General features: G+C 44.3%; 1 protein-coding gene across 9 annotated transcripts in view; it reads left to right on the forward strand.

Annotated features, from left to right (window-relative positions):
• The window catches only part of NCOA1 (nuclear receptor coactivator 1), a 179517-nt gene that overhangs the window by 43124 nt on the left and 113245 nt on the right, over positions 1-23148 (forward strand). For all 9 annotated transcript variants that reach the window (XM_040597984.1, XM_040597988.1, XM_040597989.1 and 6 more), the window contains exon 2: positions 9164-9332. The gene's annotated coding sequence lies outside the window, so the exon portion shown is untranslated. The remainder of the gene's footprint in view (positions 1-9163; positions 9333-23148) is intronic.

Consider the following 23148-nt stretch of genomic DNA (forward strand, 5'->3'; position numbering starts at 1 on the left):
AGTGGCAGTTGTTGCAGGAAGTTCTCTTCATTTCTTTATTACCCTTCATCGTCCCAATATAGTTAATCCTTAAGACATGACACTTAAGCATCAGAGAACATCCTAAAATTATTTTGTTGGCTTTACTTTTAAAGAAACCTATTGACTCAGCTTCTCAGAAACTTCTGAATGGCTTCTGGATATAGCGAGCTTTGCCACAGTTTGGATTCAGTAAAGATGATGAGATACAAATCTGAAATCACAGGGCTGAGGACACCAATTTGTATTAGAGATGTGTACCCATGCTGGTGCAGAGTGCTTTGCATCTTCAGCTTACACTTATTCCCAAGATTGACTCAGCATAACCAGGCCCTCATGAAACAATATTTAAGTTCTAATGTCATTGAAATTCTAAATTCACTGAAATAAAGAGAATTAGGATTTTGCAATGTCTAATGCCTCCCCCTGTCATTGTTTTGTCGCCAGGATAATAAAACGTCTTTGGTTAAAAATGTAAGACAAGGGTAATTAAGAGCTGGAAGTCCAGACATACGAATTAATAGCAAAGTTGTTGCTGTTGGACTCTAGTACACCTTCTCTGTGTTAATATATTAAGGAAAATTTTTTAACTCTGTAATTTTTTATACAATATCCTTTATATATTTTATTTATGATATCCCTCTTCATTCATTTTTTTAAAATTACTTCTTGTTGTGGAAGAAAAAAAGGCAAGAACATCTGTCCCAGGCTGCTGGTACTTGTTGTTAAGCACACTTTAATGATGGATAGTAAGAAAGTAAACAGTTTAAAGTACTGTACCATATACTTGTAATCCAGTGCACAGCTGTTCAAGTGATCGTGAAGGGTTGAGGCCACCACAGTGTCTGTGCATCGTTTGGTGCATCAGCGTATTTGTGCTTCACTTCAGGTTTACTTGGACAGCAGCCTGTTTCATGATGGTGCCCATACAAACCCATTTGTCATCATCTAACCATGGTCATTGGCTTTGAGTAGAGAGAAAGAAAGGTAGGAAAGAATTAAAAGTCAGTCTCATCTTCTTAAGATCAACATTGTTCTTTGCAGGAGATCTCAAATTAAGGATTTATTTTTAAATTGTGGTAGGAGCTGGTTTTGTTGGAACAGGGGACCTGTGACAGCCTAAATTCCACTTTCAAAGATGCATCTTCTTTCCAGCCTGAGGAATTAGCATTTGCGTAGCTCTTCAAACCAGTTACTCTTCTGCACAACGTCATCTCTTCTGGATTACTCAGAGATAACTTCAAGTATAGTCCTTTGGAAACATCCTGCAATTTCAGTCTTTCCAAGGACCTGACATCAAGCAAGCAAATGGTTATCACTTTTTGGCATCAGTCAGATAAAATAGTTTGCAAGTGACAGTAGACACTTTCTAAGTTAACTGTGAAGCTTTGGAAGAAAAGGAACCTGAGCACCACAGGAGTACTGAGCTGTGTAAATGATTATTTATATGTCATTTGGCTTGAAACCAAATTTGCCCTAATGAGAGAAACTGAATATTCTGAGAATGTGGATGCCGTTCCAGAAATTAGGGTGTTTGTAGAGTTCACATTCAGCCAGTGAGGGAGGAATAAAGTTGGATCTAATCTATATCAGGAAGTTATTAAAAACTAATACAAAGTGTGCAGTTAAGGCCATTAGTGACTTGAGGTTTTGGACCTAAATCTAATGATTCCTTTGGCTAGGAGCAAGCTATAGGTTAATTTGGCAAAATGTAGTGAGTGGGCACCTGGGGTGCTGGGTTGTGTGTAGATAGAAAAACACTTAGAGTTGGGTTTGGAATTTTTGTTTCTCCACTTCAAGCACAGTTCTGCTTTCAGGGTGCAGAACAGGAGTACAGCTTGTGTGTGCTGCAGCAGGGATGGCTGAAGCACCCTTGGAAAGTGTCATCTGCTAAAGAGCTTTCAGGTTTATTCTCTTCGCAGGATCCTGCAGCAGGCTTGGTGTTCCTCAGAGCTGGTGACAGTCAAGTTGGGGCAAGGGAGGAATTCTGACTTGTGTGCTTCCCACTGCCTGAAGGCTCCTGGAGTGGTCCAGCTGGGGACCTGTGCCAGAAAAGTGCTGTTACGGCTTCACAGCACTTGTGAAATCTTGAGCTGGTTCAAAATGACAACAATTTGCAGAAATTCCAAGATTGGGAATCTGGGCTTCATGCTGCGATGAGGCAGGTGAACGAAGAAGAACCAGCTATGGTGTAGGAGACCTGGGGCAGGTTGGGCATTCATGGACGTATGAGATTGTTGTGGGTTGCTGCTGAAAGAAGTTTTTTTTGCTACTTGCTGTTACGTGCATAAATACAGCTTCTCCTTTCTGTTCACTCTTCTCTTCCTTTGTGCCACGTGGAGATAGTTGGGATTTAGGCACCCAACAGCCCTCCATCTCGGCTTGTCCTCCTTACTTGTCTTCCAGTGGGTCAAAACCCAAATTATGTGGCCATGAAACTCAGCTTGACCTCTTCAATCCTTCGGATATCCCCAAGGATGACTGATGGACAGTCTGTCAAGACAGGGAGAGTTGAACAGTGGTCCATAAAATGCTGTTGCTGCTGCTTTGCCCCAGCCTTGGAGCTACTTCTGTCTCTGCTCTCCCCAGATGGCCCCAGCAGCACTGGCTATGAAGCTCAATGTGTAAGCCCAAGTGTTTCCACCTGGAGCTGCCCTAGCCTCAAGTTAGGAAAGGTTTGGCAGGGCTTCTAGCTTGGGCTCTGTGATGTGCCCCTCCTGTCCTACAGGAGTATCTTGGGCTTCGGGAACCGGCAGGTTGATTCAGTGCTCTTGGTCTGTACCAGCAGGAGCAATCTGCAGATGTGACTTTAGCATTAGTGTTGTCTGTTACTGATTGCAAAATGAAAAACCCGATCCATTTCTCCTTCAGATTTTGTAAAAAATGTATTTTATGCTTTCTGCTTTTCAGTTAAAGCCCTGCAGTTTCATCTAGGACGAGTGAGATCCCTGTGAAACCTGGCACACGTTCAAAACCTTGGAAGTACAGAAAGCTGTTTATTAAACTTCCTCCTGGGTAGATAAGACAAGTCGCTTTACTGGAACAAAGTTTACTTTTTTTTTTTTTTTTTTTTTAAAAAAGTCTTAGTTGTGTAAAATTATTCTTTCCAAATACAAGGATTGTTTTTCTGACCTTCTAATTTGCAACAGTTAACTGGCAAACAGATTGAGCTCTCTTGCAAAACGGCTTTTCTCTCTGTGTCTCCCTCAACACTTACTTGGTACTGGGTGTAAGTCAGGCAGCAGTACAGGAAAAAGTAGATAAGAAGGAAAAACAAGCTTTCCAGATGCCATAAGACGTATGTAGGTTCTTAAGCAAAATCAAATTTAAAGGGAACCTGAAAGAGTACTTTCATGGGGGGGAGTGGAACGTGGTGAGAAGTAGCGTTGCCTGAAACTGCTGCCTGAACGTCCTTACTCTAGGGAGATTAAATATCCCTTTCAAAAATGCAGCATTTACACTGGGCCAACAGCCTTGGAGTTTGGAGGGGTCGCAAAAAAGTATTCGGTGCTGCATGTTACTTGTAAGCAGGCAGAGAAGGAAGATTCTTGCAGGACATTCCCTGCAACCTGCTGTAACGAGGTTGTTAATTTTTATTATTGCTTTGCAGTGTGCCCATTGAATATATAGCACGGCAATGAGAAACAAGTAAATTATAGATTTTGTCAACATACAATAAACATGAAATCCCTCCTAACTTCTTTCCACTTGCTTTTTATTATAATTTATTAGCTTTGATTACGGAGGCTACGTGGAACAAGCTGTTGCAGTGGAAAGACAGGAGAGGATGCTCTGGTCACAGCACGAGCCACAGCTGGACAAACCTGGAGCCGGGTTGTCTCCATGTTACAGGTCTGGAGCCCACTCATCAAGTGCAGAGGGCTCTGCTGTTTCTCATCCTGCATCCACGGACCCTTGTTTATGCATTTTAATATTCAGCCGTTACGGATAAAATATTGATAGCCTCAAGTAAAATGTAACAGGGGAGGTAATGAAAGATGTATGTTTCACTAAATGGTGGCCGCTTCCGAGGGGCCGTGGTGGCTTGGGACATCTTGCAGGGCTGTGTGAGAACTCACGTGCAAAGCGTTTATGCCCTGTGGGTCCGTGGGTGAAGATGCAGTAGAAAGCACATGACTTCGAGGGACTGGAAAATGTGCTAGTAAGCTAAAGGTGAAAGGTTTTGGGTGAGGTCTAGCCCAGATGAAGGATGACAGGAGGCTGTTTCTTCTGGTCACTGGAATGTCTGAAACGGTTTAGTGGATAGATTTGCTCAAAAATGTATTGGCAGTTGATCTTGAGCCTAACCACCATGCTGGGTCTTAGCTTCCTTATACCCTCAGCTGAGTAGAATTTCAAAGCAGACATACGGGTCGAAAGGCTGATGGCTTCAGCAACACACCAGGCTGTCTTGTGTGTGTTTGAACGCATTTTCCATGGGATAAAGAGAACTTTTGATACGCTGAATCTGCTATAGCTACTGCAGGATAGTTTAGGTGGAAAGGGTGTCAGCAGGTCATCAGGTCTGGACCTTGCTCAAAGCAGCTTCAGAGGATATGCTTAACAAGATCGTGGATAACTCACTCCTTGCCCTCAGCTTCAACTGTTTAAAACCAGGGTCCAATCCATCGACTTGTATGGGATATTTCTTCTTTATGCTTGGCTGGGTTGCAGGGAACAACCCAACTTTGATGCTTTGTTGGAGAGGAAAACCACGGATACACCTCAAGCAAATCACTTCAGACCATTCACTGAAAATTGTCAATAGTTTGAGCAAGAAATGCTGAATACAGGATTTGGGAAGAGCAAAGGACACCAGTCAGTGCAAGCTTTATTGAGAGGGCTTGGAGTTTTTAATGTTGGGAATTTCTAAGTGCATATTCCTAGTAGTTAAAAGGCTTTCTGATGAAAGGGGGAAATATCCTGGGCTGTTGATATATGTAATCTATGGGTACTTACTTCTTTTATCTGTCCTTCAGATCTCTTTATATCTTCAACTGAAAGCTTGTGCATAATAGCGCTTGTAAAGTGTCTTTTATTAGTGCCTCAAGGTATTGTATTTTGGAAAGAAAAGCCAAGATCCAGGTCCTTTAGCTCCTTACTGTGATTTATAGACTCTGAGTAGAGGTCTGCAGACAGGCTGTGTAGCAATGGCCTGGGAAAGCTTGGCAAAGGCTTCCTATGGTTAAGGACAAGGAAGCGTGTGGGACATGGGAGAGCTTGGAGGATGGAGCAATTCTGCCAGGGAACAACCTCTGGAAGATCTTTGGTACTCTAAATGAGGCACATGTTTCTGTCTGCCTCTCAAACCCAACTTCTTCTGCTAGTGTGGGCTCAAGTCATCTGACGACCCTGGGATGGCATCACCCCACTACTTGAGCAAGTATGTTGCAGTCAGGGAGTAACTCGGGGGCTGCCTGCAGGTTTCACCATCTCTGGAAAAGGAGAGGTTGTTAATAGTATCTGGTGTGGTCACCTGCAGGAGAGGCTGTAGGATCTCCCTCAGTTTGGTTGTGTTGGAAGTAGTGGGTTGAGCTCCCATGTTCAGGAGTTTTTCACGCACATGGACATCGCAGCGCTGTTGCCAAAGGAGGCTGCACTGGGGAGTCACGTGCGGTTGGTGGTCCACCATCACTCAGATCTTCTCCAAAGTACAGTTTCCTCTGCTCTTAAGTGAGAATATAAGAACAGCACTGATGGATCTGCACCCTGTTTCTAAAAGTGGTGCCTCCAGAAGGATGTGAGAACTGGGCATACCCTGTATGGCACTCTTCCACCTCTCCAGCCTCTGATCTTTCAACATCTCCAGGACTTTCCTAGCCAGAGATGACGTTCATCTTACTAGTAACTGTCACGGGTGTCTGCTCTATGACACAGCCAGTCTTTCCTTGAGCTCACGCAGATGTTTGATGTGCACAACATCCTGTGGCAAGGAGCTAAACTGCTTTGCTGGCTTGTGTGTGAAAAAACCCACTGTCTCTTGTTTGCTTTTTTAGACTTGCCACCTGCTACTTTCATTTCTTGCCCCCTTGTTCTTGCACTGAGCAGGCTGCTGCTGCCTTCACAAGCTGCTGGTGTGTCCCTTCTCTGGTACATCCCGTCTGGATTGGGAAGGGTCTCTGTGCCCAGATGCACGTTTGTGTTTGGTGATAACACTGTGCAAGGTCTTTGCTTGTAGTCATGTTGGTAAAAGACCTGTTATCTCATGTCTTCCGCTCTCTGTAGCTTTCAGAGTCGGTGTGAGTCTGAGTTGCAGTGGCTGTTGCTCATGGCTTGCAGGAGGATGAGTAATGTAGGGCGCAAGAACCGCTCCTTCTGGGATTTCAGTACGAGCACATGATTAATGATGGTCTAGTTATATTTTATGACATCGCTTGCCCAATTATTAATCTGTTCAATATAATCCACATTATGTAATGTAATTCCAGTTACTTGAGAAATCATACTTCACAAAGTTAAATGATTTACCAAGCTCTAAGTATGTTGTATCAGAGTTATTACAGTTTGCAGCCAATCTTGTAGTCTTAATAAAAACACATACAATTGATTTAAGACCTGCGTGTCGATAGACATCAGTTATTTACTTTCTGTAACTCCTAACTAGATTTTATACCAGCATTTTCCTTCTTTTCCTGGGATGGATAGCTTGTTAGCTGGACTGATAGCTTGTTATTAGCCTGGTCATCCTGCTCAGACATTTAAAATATTGACACGACAGCACGTCCATCAGTGCTGTCAAACCTCCCAAGTTTTTAACACTTGCAGGAAGCTATGATAAAAGGTCCAGACCTTTTCTTGTCCAGCTCTTTTAAAAGCCCCAGGATGCCGTTGAAGATCTCCTGACTTAAAAACGGCCAGCTCTGTTAGCTGTTGTTTCACATCTGCCTGCATTGCTGTTTGGAATAGAAAATGTTTCCTGTGGCATGACTATACCATCTGGTTTCTTTCTTAATTAATGATCAGAAATATTTGTTGCATTCTTCTGCCGTTCCTATAATATTGCTGGTGGTTGCTCTGTTTCTGGGCAGTAGCGATCCTCCGCCATTGTTGGAATTTGCTGTTTCTAGGTAATTTTTATAACCTGATATACTCAAACCTGTGAGTATTGTGGTTCCTCTCATTGCATTTCGCTTCTCTTGCTGCTTCGTATCACTTCATTTCTGATGTATTCTCATATGCAAACAGTTTACTTTTTCATCTGTTAGATGTATTTTTTATTCTGATCGTTGCTTTCCGTATTACGAGCACCAGATTGAGAGGAGATACTATTTTTTTTTAAAACAGGAACATCTTCCTATTTTAGTTTTGGGAGCTTAAACCCCCAGACACACACCCTGGGAATCTGGAAACGTATTCTTAAACTTTCCATTATTATGTTCTTCTGTTTTTAACATTCCTTCCTTCATGTTATTTGATCTGTTTATTGTAGGGGTGAAAGCAGCTGGGACATACACGTTATTTAGAAATTCAGAGACCATTTCATACGGGTAAAATGCAAGTTTCAGACTGGGAGCCTGGGTGATAGAGCAGTTTGTGCATATTTCATGTACATTTATGTGCACGTGTATAAAAATGGATGCTAAATGAGGCAGGCATCCCACTTCCCATCGGGATGTGCTCTAGCCATACCTCTCTGTTTGGATGTGGATCCATAAGCTTCAGGAGTTGTTCTCTACCAGTGCCTGGGAGGTGATGCTGCCATCTGAATTTTCCTCCCTCCTTTTGCTTACTTGATTTTTCGTGAATGAATTACGAGTGACTTATAAGAGTCCTGTGTTGTTAATGACGGGTGCATTAGTAAGACAGCATTCTAACGACTGTGTCCGTGTAAGTAATTTCTTGTGTAATAGCAGGAGCAGCAGTGGGGACAGGCAGGTTCTGAACTAATAGCGGTACTCCCCTCATTTAACTTCAGATGCTCGGATTTAGAGGTATAAATTTAAACCAATAATCCTGGTAACCCTGTGAGAGAGAGAGAGAGAAAGAAAATAGACACATCCTGGCAGTAATTTAACATGACCTCCTAACGGGGTGGTTCCTTGGGGACCAAATGTGATCCGCTGGAGCAGCAGCCAGTCTTTGGGGATGGCTGGAATGCTGGGGACCTGCAGACATCTCCATCCAGCATCTCCAAGGGGAGATTTGTGGGTCTGTTTATTGGCTGCAGAGGGACCCTGGAATTACCAGCTTTGGTTTCCAACCAGCTATTAGGTGTCTAAAGTTGATTAAGATGAATTGCATCCTGTAGCTACTACAGATAAAGGTTCAAAAGCAATATTGGGACTTCTGTCTCAGAGCATTTGCTGGGGAAGGTAGTGAGCTTGGCTATAGAAACAGCAGCTTGTGGAGTGGCTTGGAAGAAGGGTTATGAAGCTCATCTCAGTGTTTTCATGATTGTTCCTTTTTAAATTACTTACTTTTTCATTAGAATTCAGGCGGTGCATCACAATATGATGAACCCAATTTTATGAACTTCATTTTTTCAACCAAGCAAGGTATTTGCAAGCCACAGATTAGTTGATGTGCTAGCATTTGGCTCGAGAGGAACAAGGTTCAGACAGGTATGATTTACAGGAGAAGGGGATAGCTGAAGAAAATGGACATACTGCAGTGTCTTTTTTATGGTGTATGTGCTTTGGGAGAGAAATGGTTGTGCTCATCTCAGGTTCAGAGGCTACCTGGCTTATCGAAAGTGATACAGAAAGTCTGTGGAAGAGGAGGAACTGGAGAAATCCCCTTGATCTGCTTCTAGCTTAACGCTTAGTAACAACAGCTATTTGCTGTCCGTGCCTTTGTGAGGCAGGGAAGGATCTCATTATTTATTTATTAGGCAAAGAGGGAGGGGAGGATGTAAGGAAAAAAAAAAGTATTTGTTGGAGTATTAATCTTTCATTTACTTTATTTCCCCAAGTAGCTTAAAGCTTGAGGAACCTCGACGAGTTCTTTTCCAGTGAAGTAAAAAAGATACCTTGCAATTGATAGTATTAAGAAGTTCAGCAAGCTATTAATGATGCTAGTGTGAATTAATAGTTGACCTCAACTTTGCTGTCTTTCTACTTAAAACACTGAAAATTGCATCGTGTGAATAATAACTCAGAAAGATAAATGAAAGGTAATGCAAACAAACATGTCTTTTCCTCCGCAGGACTCAGTAATTGATGCTGGTCCCCTATCAGAAGAGTTCATGTGAAGACTGCCCATGGAAGGTCGATGCCTGTGTTTGCTGAGGCTCTAGGATTCTGTTGTTTTGCCATTTAATTAACTGAAGAGTCCAGTTTTTCCCATGAACCATCTTTCACCTCAGGAAGATAGAGGTAAGCGTGGAGGTCTCTGTTGCTTCTTTCCTCTGGTGGAAAATGCTTAAACCTGTCATGGAGGTGTTTTTTGCTGAGCACCTCTTCATGTGGAATTAATTATTGAGACTGCTGAAAGCAAAAGCCCCTGTTTTTCTCTGTCCTTGGCATTCTTTGGGTTGTTTTCTGTATATGAGATGTGCAGTCAGCCTGCATTGTATTCGTAGCTATGAGAGTTGTTTTAAAAGCTCATAAAGATGAAATTATTGCCTGAATCAACTGCGCTTTCTCAATATGTTTTGCAAAATTGAATAGCTGTTTGCTGCAGTGGCAGAATGGTATGCAAAGGATTTGTGCTAAAGAATAATACGAGGTTTTGGTGAGTCAGTATTATGCTGTAGGCTGGCTTGTGGTGTTGATCAGGTGAATTGAGTTCATAACCAGAGTATTTTAAAAATCACAAACCTGGGAAATCAAAATATTTTATGGCAAGGGCTACTACAACTTCCAGAGCTAGAAGTGTGTACTCAGCATCCTTGAAGTTCTCACTAGCAGATGCATGTAACAACTTGAACACTTCTGTGGCTTGCCCACAGCCGGCAATGTCTTAAAGGAAAGTTGTAATGGAGTGGTAACTTGGAAAGGCGGTAGAATATATTTAGAAATGAACAGAATAGTAAAACAAGTAGTAGTTGGTGTTGGCTGCAGCTACTGTGTGGCTGTGGGATTTGCAGTCTCTCCACCAAAACTGAGAGTGCTTACTGCTGTGGACAAGGAGTAGGTAGGAGAGGGGAGGACCTGTATCCCTGCTAAGTTCCCTGGAAAACCAGCTTCTAGCTGCCATACTGTAAGGCAGAACTTACATATACAGCTGCTTTTGTCTGATGAAATTTTACATTGCTTGTATCACAATTCCCTGTCAGAGCATAGCTGGTGTCGCAAGAAACTGCTGTGGAGCTGGTTTTGACTGGAGTGCTGTGGAAAATGGGGTATTTCCTTCTGGACTGAGTGTGGCTTGGCCCCGTGCTCCTCTTCAGTGCACTGTAAATACATCACCAGTATCCCTCTAAGGCTGCTTTGGCCACTTGGTTTCTGTCCTTGAGCTGCCTGCTTCCCTGAACGGTGGTGGGATGATCACTGCAGCCAGTGCTGTGGTGGCTTGGAGACATTGGTGCCCCTGTTCTAGATGTCCTCCCCTGGTCAGTTTGGTGGCCAGAGGGTGGATAATTGGGTGCCCAAGATGGTGGTAGATGGGGAGCCACCCCGAGTTTCTGTGATACTTCTGGGTTTTCTAGTGTTTGCCCAGCGTTTTTGGGCAAGGCTCTTTGCTTTTTGCCTTGGTGTCTTCCATTTGCACAAAGGGTGGTGGTAATTAGGCATGGTTGTAAAATTTGGAAATCTTACTGCTTCTGTATTGCTGTGTGTGGTCCCAGCTGTTAGCTCGGAGTCACCCAGGCGGAGAGGACCTGGGGTGCTGCCCATGAGTGGTAAGGAACCAGCAGAGTCCTAGTCCAGTGCTGGAAGTGCTGCTTAGAGTTAATTATTAAACTGTGCTTTGCCTGATAAATACAGTTGGAATCAGGATTTTTCACCACAAAAAGATCACCTTTCCTTCTGGCTGTAACAGCTACTTTTTGACTGGAAGCAGGTAAGCTGTATCACACACACACACACAAAAAAACTTAGCTCCTGTGACTCTTCAGATGTATTTATTTTTCTCACTGCTATCTGAACCAGATTCAGCTTTTGAAGAGGTGACCTCCCAGGCTGGTGGTGGCTTCTCCCTGCTGCTGACCTCCTGCTTTCCAGGCACTGATTAATATCTGCCCAGACCGGGAGCTTAGAGACTGAGAGTCTTGGGCTGGAGTGTGCCGCAGGCTGGGCTGTATGCAGCTTTTCTTCTTTTATTTTCTCTCCCACCCCTCGCCAAAGCAGTCAGTACGAATCACGCATCCAGCAGTGGCTGGGCTTTACCTGAGACTTCTCTTTACATCAGGAAGCTTGACAGATGCAGCCCAGGCAAGCAAAGGGTTATATTCTTAACGATGAAATTGGATATCGTTGTGGGGAGGAAGAGTGAGTTCTAGATTAATTTTAAGGGTGAGGTGCCTCCTCGGCTGCTCTGGATTTCCCCTAATTTAGGGGACTGACAGCCCCTGCGGTTGTGTGGGGGGAGCCGGGGGGGACGACCCTGCCTTCATCCCACCTGGCACCTCCCAGCCTTTCCTGATGTTTCTCCCCCCCTCTCCCCGGTCTTACTTAATTTCATTCTTTCCCCTAGCAAATGGACTTTTTGGCTTGGCATGAAATTCGGTTGCCTGTGATTGAGTTCCCATCCCCTTTATCCTGCAATGGGGCTTTGAGATGAAAAAATGTAAATGCAGTCGCTGAGATGCTGCCTCTCCCACCCTAGCCCTAGGTCTTTGCTGAGCCAAAACTCCTTCTTTATTCCTTAGTGATCATATTCCTTCCACTTTAAATAGATTTCCTGCTGTTAACAGCATTTTCAAGTGTTGCAACACTTCATAAATGGTATCTTGTGAGAGGTATTTACTGTAGGTAAGTTTCCTTAAAGTTGTAACCTCTGCCTTGCCGTTCCCTTGTCCTGGGGGCTGCTGGTGGGGTAGGAAGGACACAAATGATGGGCTTGGCAGTCACCATACCTCTAAATCAGTTGTTCCTCTACCTCTTTTGTTAGTTTTATAGAGAGGGATGTTGTTTCAGCCATGTGTTTGCAGTAGAGCCCTGCTGATCAAGGCAAAGGTGCACACAGCACTTTTGGGGACTTGGGAAGAAGAAATCCCAGACTTCTCTCTCCACATATGAATTAAAGCCTTGCTTTTAAAAAGTAAAGAGCACAAAACCCCCAGGAACTCCCGCCATGCCCACTGGAAAAGGCTCCCTAGGCTGCCTGGTGGAGAATAGGCAGGACAGCTGCCATGGACCGCGTGCAGGGAGAGGTCTGAAGCTTCTGCCTCTTTGCAGAGGATGCTCACCAGCAATATTGCATCTTCAGGTCAGGCTTCTGGTACTTCTACTGGCCAGCCTGCAGCCACAGAAATGATCAGTTTCTCTCTTTAGGTTCGCAAATACAAGTGCTGAAGGGGTTGAGCCTTTTTTGGGTTTTCAGAGTTGTTTTTTTGTTTTTTAAAAGAAAAGCTAGAATGAGCACATGGAGGCCCCCAACATGTTTCTTTTCATATTTGTCATGAAGATGTTATAGCCAGCTGTCACTAGCAAAAAAGTCTGTATTAAAAGCATTCACCCTGTGAAATTAAGGAAGAAGTGTTTTGATAGGGGAGCTGGTTGTATTTTCACATCTGAGAAGGCTTTCTGTTCCCTTTCTCTAAAAATGCCATGAGATGCTCTTGTTTTCATATGTAAATCCTGTAGCTGGACAGTCAGTTTGGGTACTTCGTTTCTACAGAAAGTATTAGAGACACACACTTCTTCCATTAAGTGGAACTTCTGGTGCTTAGCTCCTTCAGAAAATAAAAATATCTAAGCAAGCATTTGGTCATCTTCCATTAAGCATTGCTTGCCCAGGAGCTTTGATTAAATCTATTTTGACTACTTTGGCCAGATTGCAGTTTTGCTTGTCTTTTGGAACAAACCACTTCATCCGTTTCCCTTACTACTCCTAGAAGTTTTAAGCAAATGCACCTTTTTCGTAGCTTTTCACATTTCTACACAAATCCAGCCTAATTCTTTGACCTTGACCAGATACCAGCTGCAGAAACCCTGCCAAGGTCTGAGATGTCATTGTCCCTCCACTGTCAGTCACCATCAGTGGTTTCCATGAGTTCATCCAGCAATCCCGTTCTTGTGAGCACTCCTCATCTGCAGCGCTGCCAAGTCCTCCAGGCTGGGCTGAGCCCTCTCCAGCAGCTGTTCAACCCAAGCTTCTTATGCTGAAGCGAGTGAGAAATGTTCACGTGAACTTTTCGGCTGTGAGCATAAGATCCTCTTTACAGACAGTCCGGGAATGGGAACATCTTCATCTGCCGTAGACACTTCTGCAGTGATCAGTTTATCATCACCTTTAGTGTACAGCATTAGTGCAGGTTGTAACCCCTTCCTCCACAACTGTGGTGGTTCCTTGAACAGCAGAAACCTAATTCACCATTGTCTCCAGTCCCACCATGCAGGTAGCTGTTGCTGTGCTGAGGAGACGAGGTGGAAACGTGTTTGTGTCTTGGCTGAGCAGGATTGTAATCAGCATCCAACGGGACAGTGAATGATGCTGGATATGTTAATGGCTTTTTAATCTGCTGGGTTCTCTGCTGCCCTCAAGGAATTTCGACTTCCTGGGCCACAAAGATCAAATATCATTTAATTGAAAACCGCACTCAAGTGAGTCCTTCAGTATTCAGGACTTAATGATTTAGTGTTCTTTGCCTAATGTAGTATTTGTTGTACAAGCCCTTCCTGTGGATGGAAGGTTATAAATCAGTACTTATTTACTTTCTTCCATTGTTTTAGCTATTTTGGTACCTCTTTGTCAGTTTGTGTTAGCTACTGCTCTGACCTTCTCAAGGGCACCTTCCAGTTGGCTGTCAGCTCTCCAGAGGTGAGATACCAATGCTTGCTGATTCTCCTTGCAAGACAGGGCTGTGGTTGCTGCCTCCGTAAGCCAAAGAAGTATGAGCAATTTTGCCTTTTTTATTCCTAGAAGTTGATGCAGAGGTTGGCAGGATCAGAGTCATGGAATCACAGAATGGTTTAGGTCAGAAGGGACCTTTAAAATCATCTAGTTCAACCTTCCTGCCATGGACAAGAGCACTTCTCACTAGATCAGGTCACTCAGAGCCCCTTCCAACCTGGCCTTGAACACTGCCAGTGATGTGTGGGTCATTCGCAGCTTCTCTGGGTGACCTGTTCCAGTGCCTCACCACTCTCAGCATAAACAATTTTTTCCTTGTATCTGGTCTGAGTTTTTCTGAAACCTCTTTCAGTTTAAAACCATTCCACCTTGTCCTGTTGCTACAGGCCATGGTAAAGTCTCTTTCTGTCTTTCTTATAAGCTCCCCTTCTTATAAAGAAGGCTGCTCTAAGGTCTCCCCGCAGCCTTCTCCTCCCCAGGCTGAGCCACCCCAGCTCTCCCAGCCTGTCCCCACAGCAGAGCTGCTCCAGCCCCTGAGCATCTCCCTGGCCTCCTCTGGCCCCGCTCCAGCAGCTCCGTGTCTCTCCTGTGCTGGGGACCCCAGAGCCAGACGCAGCGCTGCAGGGGGGTCTCATCAGAGCGGAGCAGAGGGGCAGAGCCCCTTCCCCTGACCTGCTGGCTGTGCTGCTCTGCCTGCAGCCCAGGGTACAGCTGGCTGTCTGGGCTGTGAGTGCATGTTGCTTGGTCATGTCAACCTGTATCCCCAAGTCCTTCTTTGCAGGGCTGCTTTCCATCCACCCATCCATCCACCCATCCACCCCATCCATCCATCCACCCACCCACCCACCCACCCACACATCCACCCATCCACCCACCCACCCACCCATCCATCCATCCATCCATCCATCCATCCATCCCCCAGTCTGCACTGATAGTGGGGATTGCCGCAACCCAGATGTAGGACCTTGCACTTGGCCTTGTGGAACTTCATGGGATTCCCATGGCCACTTGAGCCCATCAAGGTCCCCCTGGATGGCATCCCATTCCTCCAGCAAATCAACTGCACTGCTGAGCTTGGTGTCATCTGCAAACTCGCTGAGGGTGCCCTCAATCCCACCATCATGAAGATGTGGTATGGTACCAGTCCCCATATAGACACCTGAGGGACACCACTTGTGGCTGATTGCTGTTTGGACATTAAGTCCTTTCTACGAAGTACAGTTCCATTTACTCAGCGTGGAAGCATTTAAGGAAAAAATTATCATAAAATAATAAAAAAGTGGGTAAGCATTTGTCTCGATGGGCAGTGGCACATCTTCATGGGCATTCCCCCCCCCAGCTGTGTTTGTGGGGTGATCGCTGGCCATTCTGGAGGGGTTTCCTCCTCCTCCCATCAGGTTCTATCTTGTGCCTGAAGCCCCTGAGATGGGGTGAAGCCAGCAGAGGGTAGAGCTGGGGGTGGGGAGTGAGGTCAGCCCTGCAGGAGGCAGGTCCTGCTCCTGGGTGCTCACAGACATCACTCCCCCTCGTTGCCTTGGGCAGACTTGCTCTTCACAGCACCTTCTGGGGAAGATGCAGCACAGCATGATATCTGAAAAGGAGGTCCTTTTATCTTCGAAAAATAACAAATAATCCTGCTTAGAACTGCCTTTTTGTTTGTTTCCCTCCTTTTGCTCTTGTCTTTGAAAGAGGAAAATTCTAGTCAGGTTAAACCCTTGGTAAGGACTATTGGTGGTTTTAGTTAGAGAAGTCTTTTTTTATCTTCGTTATCACTAAAAACATTTTTTTAGAGCTGATGGGAGCTGTGTAACCACTTGTCAATAACTCAGGAGAGTGGTAAGATCTGTTTCTGGTAAACTTTCAAGAGATAAACACAAAACTCCCAAGCTACTGCTTGGCTCACAAAAAGTGAGAAGAATTTGCTGGTGTTTTTTTTACTTCTGTGCCGAGTTGTTGGTGAATACTTTTCACCGGCACCAGGGAGGTTTTACTAAGTACATGGGTCTGCTTGCTCCTCAGAAAGAAAACTATTGGATACCTAGTTCCTGCCATTTGAAGGTGAAGGTATGCATGTTAGAACACATGTGCACACACCTGCTGCCATCAGGAAAGGACTGAAATTTGAAGTATTTCCTGGTAATTTTTCCCGAATTCTGGTTTATTATTTACTGTTGAGTCAGTCTTGTGAGCTGGAGACAGCAGCAGCGTCTACAACAGTACTTACCAAGAACCAGAAGTACTGGTAAAGAATTTTCATTATGGACAAGTTTTAGGAGCACAACGCTCATGAAATCCTGAAGATTTGGAATGTGAATCTTAATTTCGCTCATCCTTGATCAGCATTCCTCTATGGCATCCTGTCCTCATTTTCCCTGGCATGCCAGCATCTGAAAGCACCTCAAATGATGCTTAAAACTTCAGAGTATATTGCTGGTAGGAATTATTAACTTGGGGTGAAATTCAGCATCTGCAGAGTAATTGTCTGTATCATCTGATGCCCCGCTGGAATAGGATGGAGAGGCTGCAGGGAGGCACTGCCTGGGTCTGTGGCTTTAGGGTAGCTAATACACAGGGAACTCCTGTCTCTCTGAGGTGAAAAGGTTAGTGATGTTTTTGCAGAAAATCAGGGTTTTTCCCATCTATTTGTAACACTTGCTTTCCTCCTTGAATTTACTTACCTCTTGGAGTTGCGAGTCAGGAGAGCACTAGCTGTTGCAAAGAGGATGAGGCAGTAGGAATATCTAGCAAAAAAATATGGAGTAACCTACAGCAAACTCCTCATAGGTGCTTTTTTCTTTTATTTTTGTGAAGACCTTAGACTCCCCTTGCAGATTTCTGAGAAGCCTCGTGAGGTTAATAAAGCCTTAGCTTTAATGTGCTTTCGCTCCCCACCTCTGCTTCCTCTACCTTGTTATCCTGAAGTTTCTTTATACAATGAAAGGCATACATTTGTTTAATGGAGCTGTCACAAATCCCAGCTACAGATGAACTGCAGAATGTATATTAAAATATATTTGGCGAAGTTAAAATGAAATTCAAAATCAAAGGAAAATTGCCCTGTTGCTTGTTACAGTTCATATCAAAATGTCACCTGGGAGAAAGCATATTCCTTTTAGAAGCGTGAATGGGTTGTTAAGAAGGGACCAATTTTATCTGTAGGGAAATTCTCTACTGTCTTAAGCCCAAGTGTGAAGAAGGAAAGGCAAACTAATTAGCAAATTTTAATAACAAAGTAACGGAATATCAGATGGATGTTATGTCTTTTAGCATTGGATTTGTACAGCTGAGCAGTTTCTGCGTATCTCAATGTGTAGCAAATGAAGGGAAAATCTTTTATTAAGATATTGGAATAAAATTCTGATTTAAGCAGTCTTAAATTTACGGCAGCCATAATAGTAAATAGCCCAGAGATGGAAAGCAGGTGAAACTGCATACTTGAAGTTGAAGTTTTAATGAAAAAAACCTTCAACAAATACTCCGAAAGAAACAGTGAAAATCTAAACGGGCAATTCAAACCCCAGAATTGCACAAATGAAAGAACAATGAAGGAAATGAGTGTTCTTCTGCAAGGAAAGGTCATTCCACATCTTGACAAACATTAAAACAGAACCCAGAGGTGTTACCGACAGATTATTATACATGAGTTGTAAACTGGGAATTCTGCTCAATGGAGCTGGAACAAGGGCAGTTCAGGTGGATACAAGGGAAAACTTCACCGCAAGGACAGACCCCGTAACTGACCCAGAGCATGTTGGACCAGAGACCTCCCCAGGCTGAACCTCAATTTTCCTGCGATTTTACGAACTATTTAGCATTTAAATACATGGTGTTTGTAAAGCAGACCTGCAGCTCTTTGCAGTTGACAGAAAAGCAAATAGGAATTTGATAAAATTTATAGGAAATACAGTCCAGGTCTGTGAATGACTTGTCAAGGCATGGAGAAGGCCCTTAGGGAGCAGGGCAAGATATTACTGGTGGTCATGTAAGTGGTCAGCAGTTGAGTTTAATGACGTTAATTTCTAGTAGAAGTTCCTTCCTCTTTGCTGCACTGTAGACGAGCGTGCAGCTACAGTCTGCATTTCTTAGTGGCAGCCAATTTTAAGCAATTTGGAAATTTGAGGACGTTTAAAGTTGGTTGTGTCGCAGCTTCTGGCTTGTGCAGCGCCAAGTGAAGCTCTGCTCACGCATCTGCAGTGTAAAATGCTCGTTAGGATTTTCATACGTCTTTGTAACTTCGGAGCATTAATATTTCTCCCAGCTTTGATCCCTGCAGAAGAGAGGGAAGCGAAGCCGCTGAATGGTGCTGACTCTCATCTCGCTTGAACGGGAGACTCCTTCAAATTTCTTGTATTTGTTGTCTCCCTGCGTTCTGCAGTCTCATCTTTAATCCCTCTCTCCTGTGTCTTTAATTCGTGAAAGTAAGTAATTAGAGACCCAAACACATGTCACAGTGATGATATACAGATACAGCTGCAGCATTTTTTCCTTAAATATAATAGTATAAAGTCACAAATGAGCTCCCTTTGCTCTCTATTTCTCTGGACTCCGTCTATCTTTAGATGGAAAATACAGCTGCACAGCAGCCTCCTGACTGATGTAAAAATGGGGAGGAAGCTTTTCCACTTTGTGCAAGCATATTATTTATGAATATACCATGAAGAATGGTATTGTTGCACAACACAATGGTAATCCCATCACATCCTTATTTCTCCAGCAGATGAAAATACTTCATTACAATTTTGCTTGTTGTTTCCTTAGAGGGTCTGCAGTTAAACTCTAGACCTTTTCCACCCTGCCATTATTAATGTGAGTGCTGATAGCGAAGTATTTCATCAGTCATCTGCTGTACACTGGGTCTTGGTTTGGGATGCTGCAGTAGTCTTTGAAAATGATGGAGTAATAATGAATGAATGACAGGGTAGAAGCAATCTCGCAACAATTTTGTGTGTTAAATATGAAGGACAGATAAATTTTACAGCTGTTAGCAATGACTGGAGCATTTTCAGACAAGTAGGTAAGTCATTAAAAAAAATAAAATCACTCTGTATACCACTTACCCATCTATTGTCAACACTGTGACTGTACATGGGGTAAATAATTCCAGTAAGTATTGAAATCTTATTAAAATTTTTAATTAACTCATCAGCAGACTAATAAATATTTCATGACAGCTAACTAGATGTCTGCTCTACTGTGTAAGGATGGCATTCTCTTCAACAGGAGACCTGGTGAAAGCCATTTGTCTTGCTCGTGAGTCTTGCAGGTGGTTGCAGTGAACTTCCCTTGCCAGTGTGGTGGGGCGTCCACCCCTGATGTGTTCTCATTTGAAAGGTGTGGGTTTAAAGAGAAGAATAAAAATCAGAAGTGTACATAACAGCCTAATTCTCTGTTGTTTCTAGGAGTGATTCTAATTTAATAAAGGAAAGGACTGATTGCCTTGACAGAAGGATAAGAGGAGTGAGACTTGTCAAATTATTGGTTTTCTATTTGATACTTGGTTTTGCTGGTGCATTGTTTCTCAAAAATAGTTTGGTATTTCCCTCCTTCTGTCTGTAATCATAGAACCACAGAATGGTTTGGGTGGGAAGGGACCTTAAAGACCACCCAGTCCCACCCCCCACCATGGGCAGGGACCCCTCCCCCCAGCCCAGGGTGCCCCCAGCCCCGTCCAGCCTGGCCTTGAGCCCTGCCAGGGATGGGGCACCCACAGCTGCTCTGGGCAGCCTGGGCCAGCGCCTCGCCGCCCTCACAGGGAAGAATTTCTTCCTCATCTCTCATCTCCATCTCCCCTCTCTCAGGTAAAGCCATTCCCCCGTGTGCCATCGCCACCTGCCCTTGCCCAAAGCCCCTCCCCAGCTTTCTTGCTGGCCCCTTTAGGCACTGGCAGGTGCTCTAAGGTCTCCCCGCAGCCTTCTCCTCCCCAGGCTGAGCCCCCCCAGCTCTCCCAGCCTGTCCCCACAGCAGAGCTGCTCCAGCCCCTGAGCATCTCCCTGGCCTCCTCTGGCCCCGCTCCAGCAGCTCCGTGTCTCTCCTGTGCTGGGGACCCCAGAGCCGGACGCAGCGCTGCAGGGGGGTCTCACCAGAGCGGAGCAGAGGGGCAGAGCCCCCTCCCCTGACCTGCTGGCCGCGCTGCTCTGGCTGCAGCCCAAGGAACGGCTGGCTGGCTGGGCTGAGCGCACAGTGCCGGGTCACATTAAGAATCTCATCCACCAGCACCTCCCAAGTCTTTCTCCTGAGGGCTGCTCTCAGCCCGTTCCCAGCCCTGCCTGTATTGACACTGGGTGTTGCCCTGATGGCAGTGCAGGACCTTGCCCTTGGCCTTGTTGAGTTTCATGAGGTTCACATGAGGTATATGACTTCATAGAACACATTTGATGCCTGGAAGAGATCTTTCTGCAGGTGCACACCCTCACTGCCATGCTCTCCATCAGAAGGTGGATGTCACCTTCTAGGCTGACTGCCTAGGGTTGCTTTGCTCTTCACTGTTGTTTCCTTCCCTGATGCCTTCAACACCATCCTCTAGAGCAAGGAGGGGAACAACCTCTATTTCTCATGAAAAGAGCCCCCAAGGTCAAACATTTTTAATATTAATACAATTCTGTGATTCAGCTGTGATTACCCAGGTGTCACATAGCTACCATCTCCCAAAGGCAGTGTCTCCAGCCCCAGCCTTCCCTGCGCTGCAGCAGCTAGCAAGTGCCGTGCCGCAGCTGAGTCTTTTCATCACTTTGTTTTCACAGGCTTTAATTATGGAGGGGAAAATAAAACTGTTACTTATATCATAGTGTGATGGCATGGGTATAAAATAAGCTGTATCCTTGCACCACTGTGAACTTCACACTGAAGTGCTGGAGCCGTCTTATTTGCCTATATTGTTTGTGCAGCTGCAGGAATTGCACACACATCTGTTTTGCCGTCCTGAAATGTAGCCCCATGCACATTTACAGATCATTGTGAACTGGCATTTTTTTCCCTCTTTCTTAATAGTTTAATAAATACCAGTTACTTTTTTTTTTTCTTTACTTTGAGTTTCATCTTCCCTTTTCAAACAAAATGCTGCTGGCAGCTTCAGCATGTTTCTGCAGAAATGTTTTTGCAATGCTGACTTTACAGTTGTACGGAGGATGTGTTTGTTACATGCAGAAGTTTTGTTACATAAAATGGTCTTCAGTTTTTTCCAGTTTGTGCTGGGAGATACTTTATTTTCTACCAGACCCTCCCCTGCCCCCGCCCCCTGCCTCTTTATTTCCCAGCTGATGTTTTCTTTAAAAGATTGGGTCATCCGCTTGTCTTTCTTGCACTTTTGGGAGCTGTTGAATTCATTAGCGATGATTCCTGATTCATTGGACAAAGCAAGAAGTTATTTCTCTGGAGTATTTTTGCTGTGAAGAATTTTGGGGGAGAATTCAGCAGAAGAGGCACTGGGTTACTTATAGCTTGCAGCCCTTTGTCACCTCGGTGGGATCCTGCGTCTTTCAAAGGATGTCCTATTTTTCAGAAACGTTATGTGGAGCAGCCCAGCCATTTTGCAGTATTTTCTCAGGCACTTGCCTATTTTTGTATTGTAGAAACAGTTTTAAGGAGTGCTGAGTAGCATCGGAAAAGGATTTTAATGTGGTTGCTTCTCTGCGGTGCTTTGTGAAATGGCTTGAGCATCTCTTACCCTCCATTTTAACAGACCAGATACTTGTAGATCTTTTCCGCTATTAATATCTGTGATTTAATAGCATTGGGTTGGACTTATTTCTGCAGTACTTTCCTCCCGAAACTCTCCAAGGGCTGTGCATTTTAATTAGTTTAGCCTCACGTTCCCTCCATGAGGGAGCTGGACTCTTCTGACCCCCTCCTGGTTTTCCCCTTTCCTCTGTGCATTTGCCTACATGCGCTTGTGCTCCTGCTCTTTACAACAGATGTTCATTTTTCCTTGATTGAGGGACTACACCCCTTTCTGTGGTATGAGATTGCCCTTTTTCCCCATTGAAATATACTTGATCACCACTGATATGTTTTTTTTTAACACACCCACTATATTTAGGTCAGGAGAGGTACCCAGCACATAATTTTCCCACAGTTCCTTGAAGTAAGGATGCGGTTTGTGGTGCTGCCCCGTCCCATTTCTTCATTCTTAGGACTTAATTATCAATCTCTCAATTTATTTATTATTTTTTTAATGCCTTACCTCTTATTCTACTGTTTATTTTATTAACGCTTACTGGTTTTTTTGCAAACCTAAGATTTAGCAGCCGGGGAGGCAGGTTGCAGGTTGCAACCCCAAGCGTTTACGGAAGGTGTGGGTCCAATCCTGCTGCCTGGCACTTGGCAAGGCGGGTGCAAAATGCTGTTAGTTCAGCCTTAGCTAAGCTTAGCTTTAGCTTGGTGGAGGGGACGCTCTGCCCTTCAGCCTGTGGCATTTTTATGACGTCGGTCCTTTGCACACATGTGAAACAAAGCAGCTTGTGGCGTTTCCATGTAACTTGGAGGTGATATGGAAGAAAGGTGGTACAAAATGAAACCCTATCGTATTTTTCTCTGCAAATGAATGTATTTTGGGAGAGTGTTTCCCAGGAGATGCTCCTGAACTTTTGTAAGCTTCCTATTGCAAATGCCTTTGTGGCAGGGCTCCTGCTCCTGAGCTCTCCACAGCCTGCTTCAAGGAGAAAGCCTAAAGGAGAATGTAAGGAGAAATTATATAATGAAGAAGCAGATGAGTCTTGCTGTGGTAAAACAAAACAAAAAAAACCAACGAACCCACAAAAAATAAACCCCAAACCCCCCAGATAAATCATGTGTTGGCTAAATGTATTGCTAAAAGACTGCCCTGGCACCCTTACTGGGCTGCTTTCCTTCCCCAGGGAGTGGGATGCAGATGTAAAATGGTGTAAGCTTTTCCTTCAAAACCAGAAAGCGGTATTTAGATGTGTATGAGGTTATGGATCAGGGTTTGGAGCTGACTCTAGGGGCAGGTCTCTAAGGAAAATAAACACCCCTCCCTAGACCTGTAAAATCCTTATGTTCCTCAAAGGCATTGCTTGGTAAATCTGTCCAGAAGGAAATGCGGTGCACTGGATGAATCAAGAAGGGGATAAACAGTCAAGAAAATGTTAGCCATTTCTGTTTGTGTGAAGAGAACAGTCTTTGGAAAAAGCTATTGTGAAGCAGGAGGCCGTTTGCCTCTATCATCCGAGCTACATTAAATTCAGGTTTTTAATTAGGTTTCAAATGGTCAGTGTCCCT

The sequence above is a fragment of the Falco naumanni genome, chromosome 6 (genome assembly GCF_017639655.2).
Source record: "Falco naumanni isolate bFalNau1 chromosome 6, bFalNau1.pat, whole genome shotgun sequence".
NCBI lineage: Eukaryota > Metazoa > Chordata > Aves > Falconiformes > Falconidae > Falco > Falco naumanni.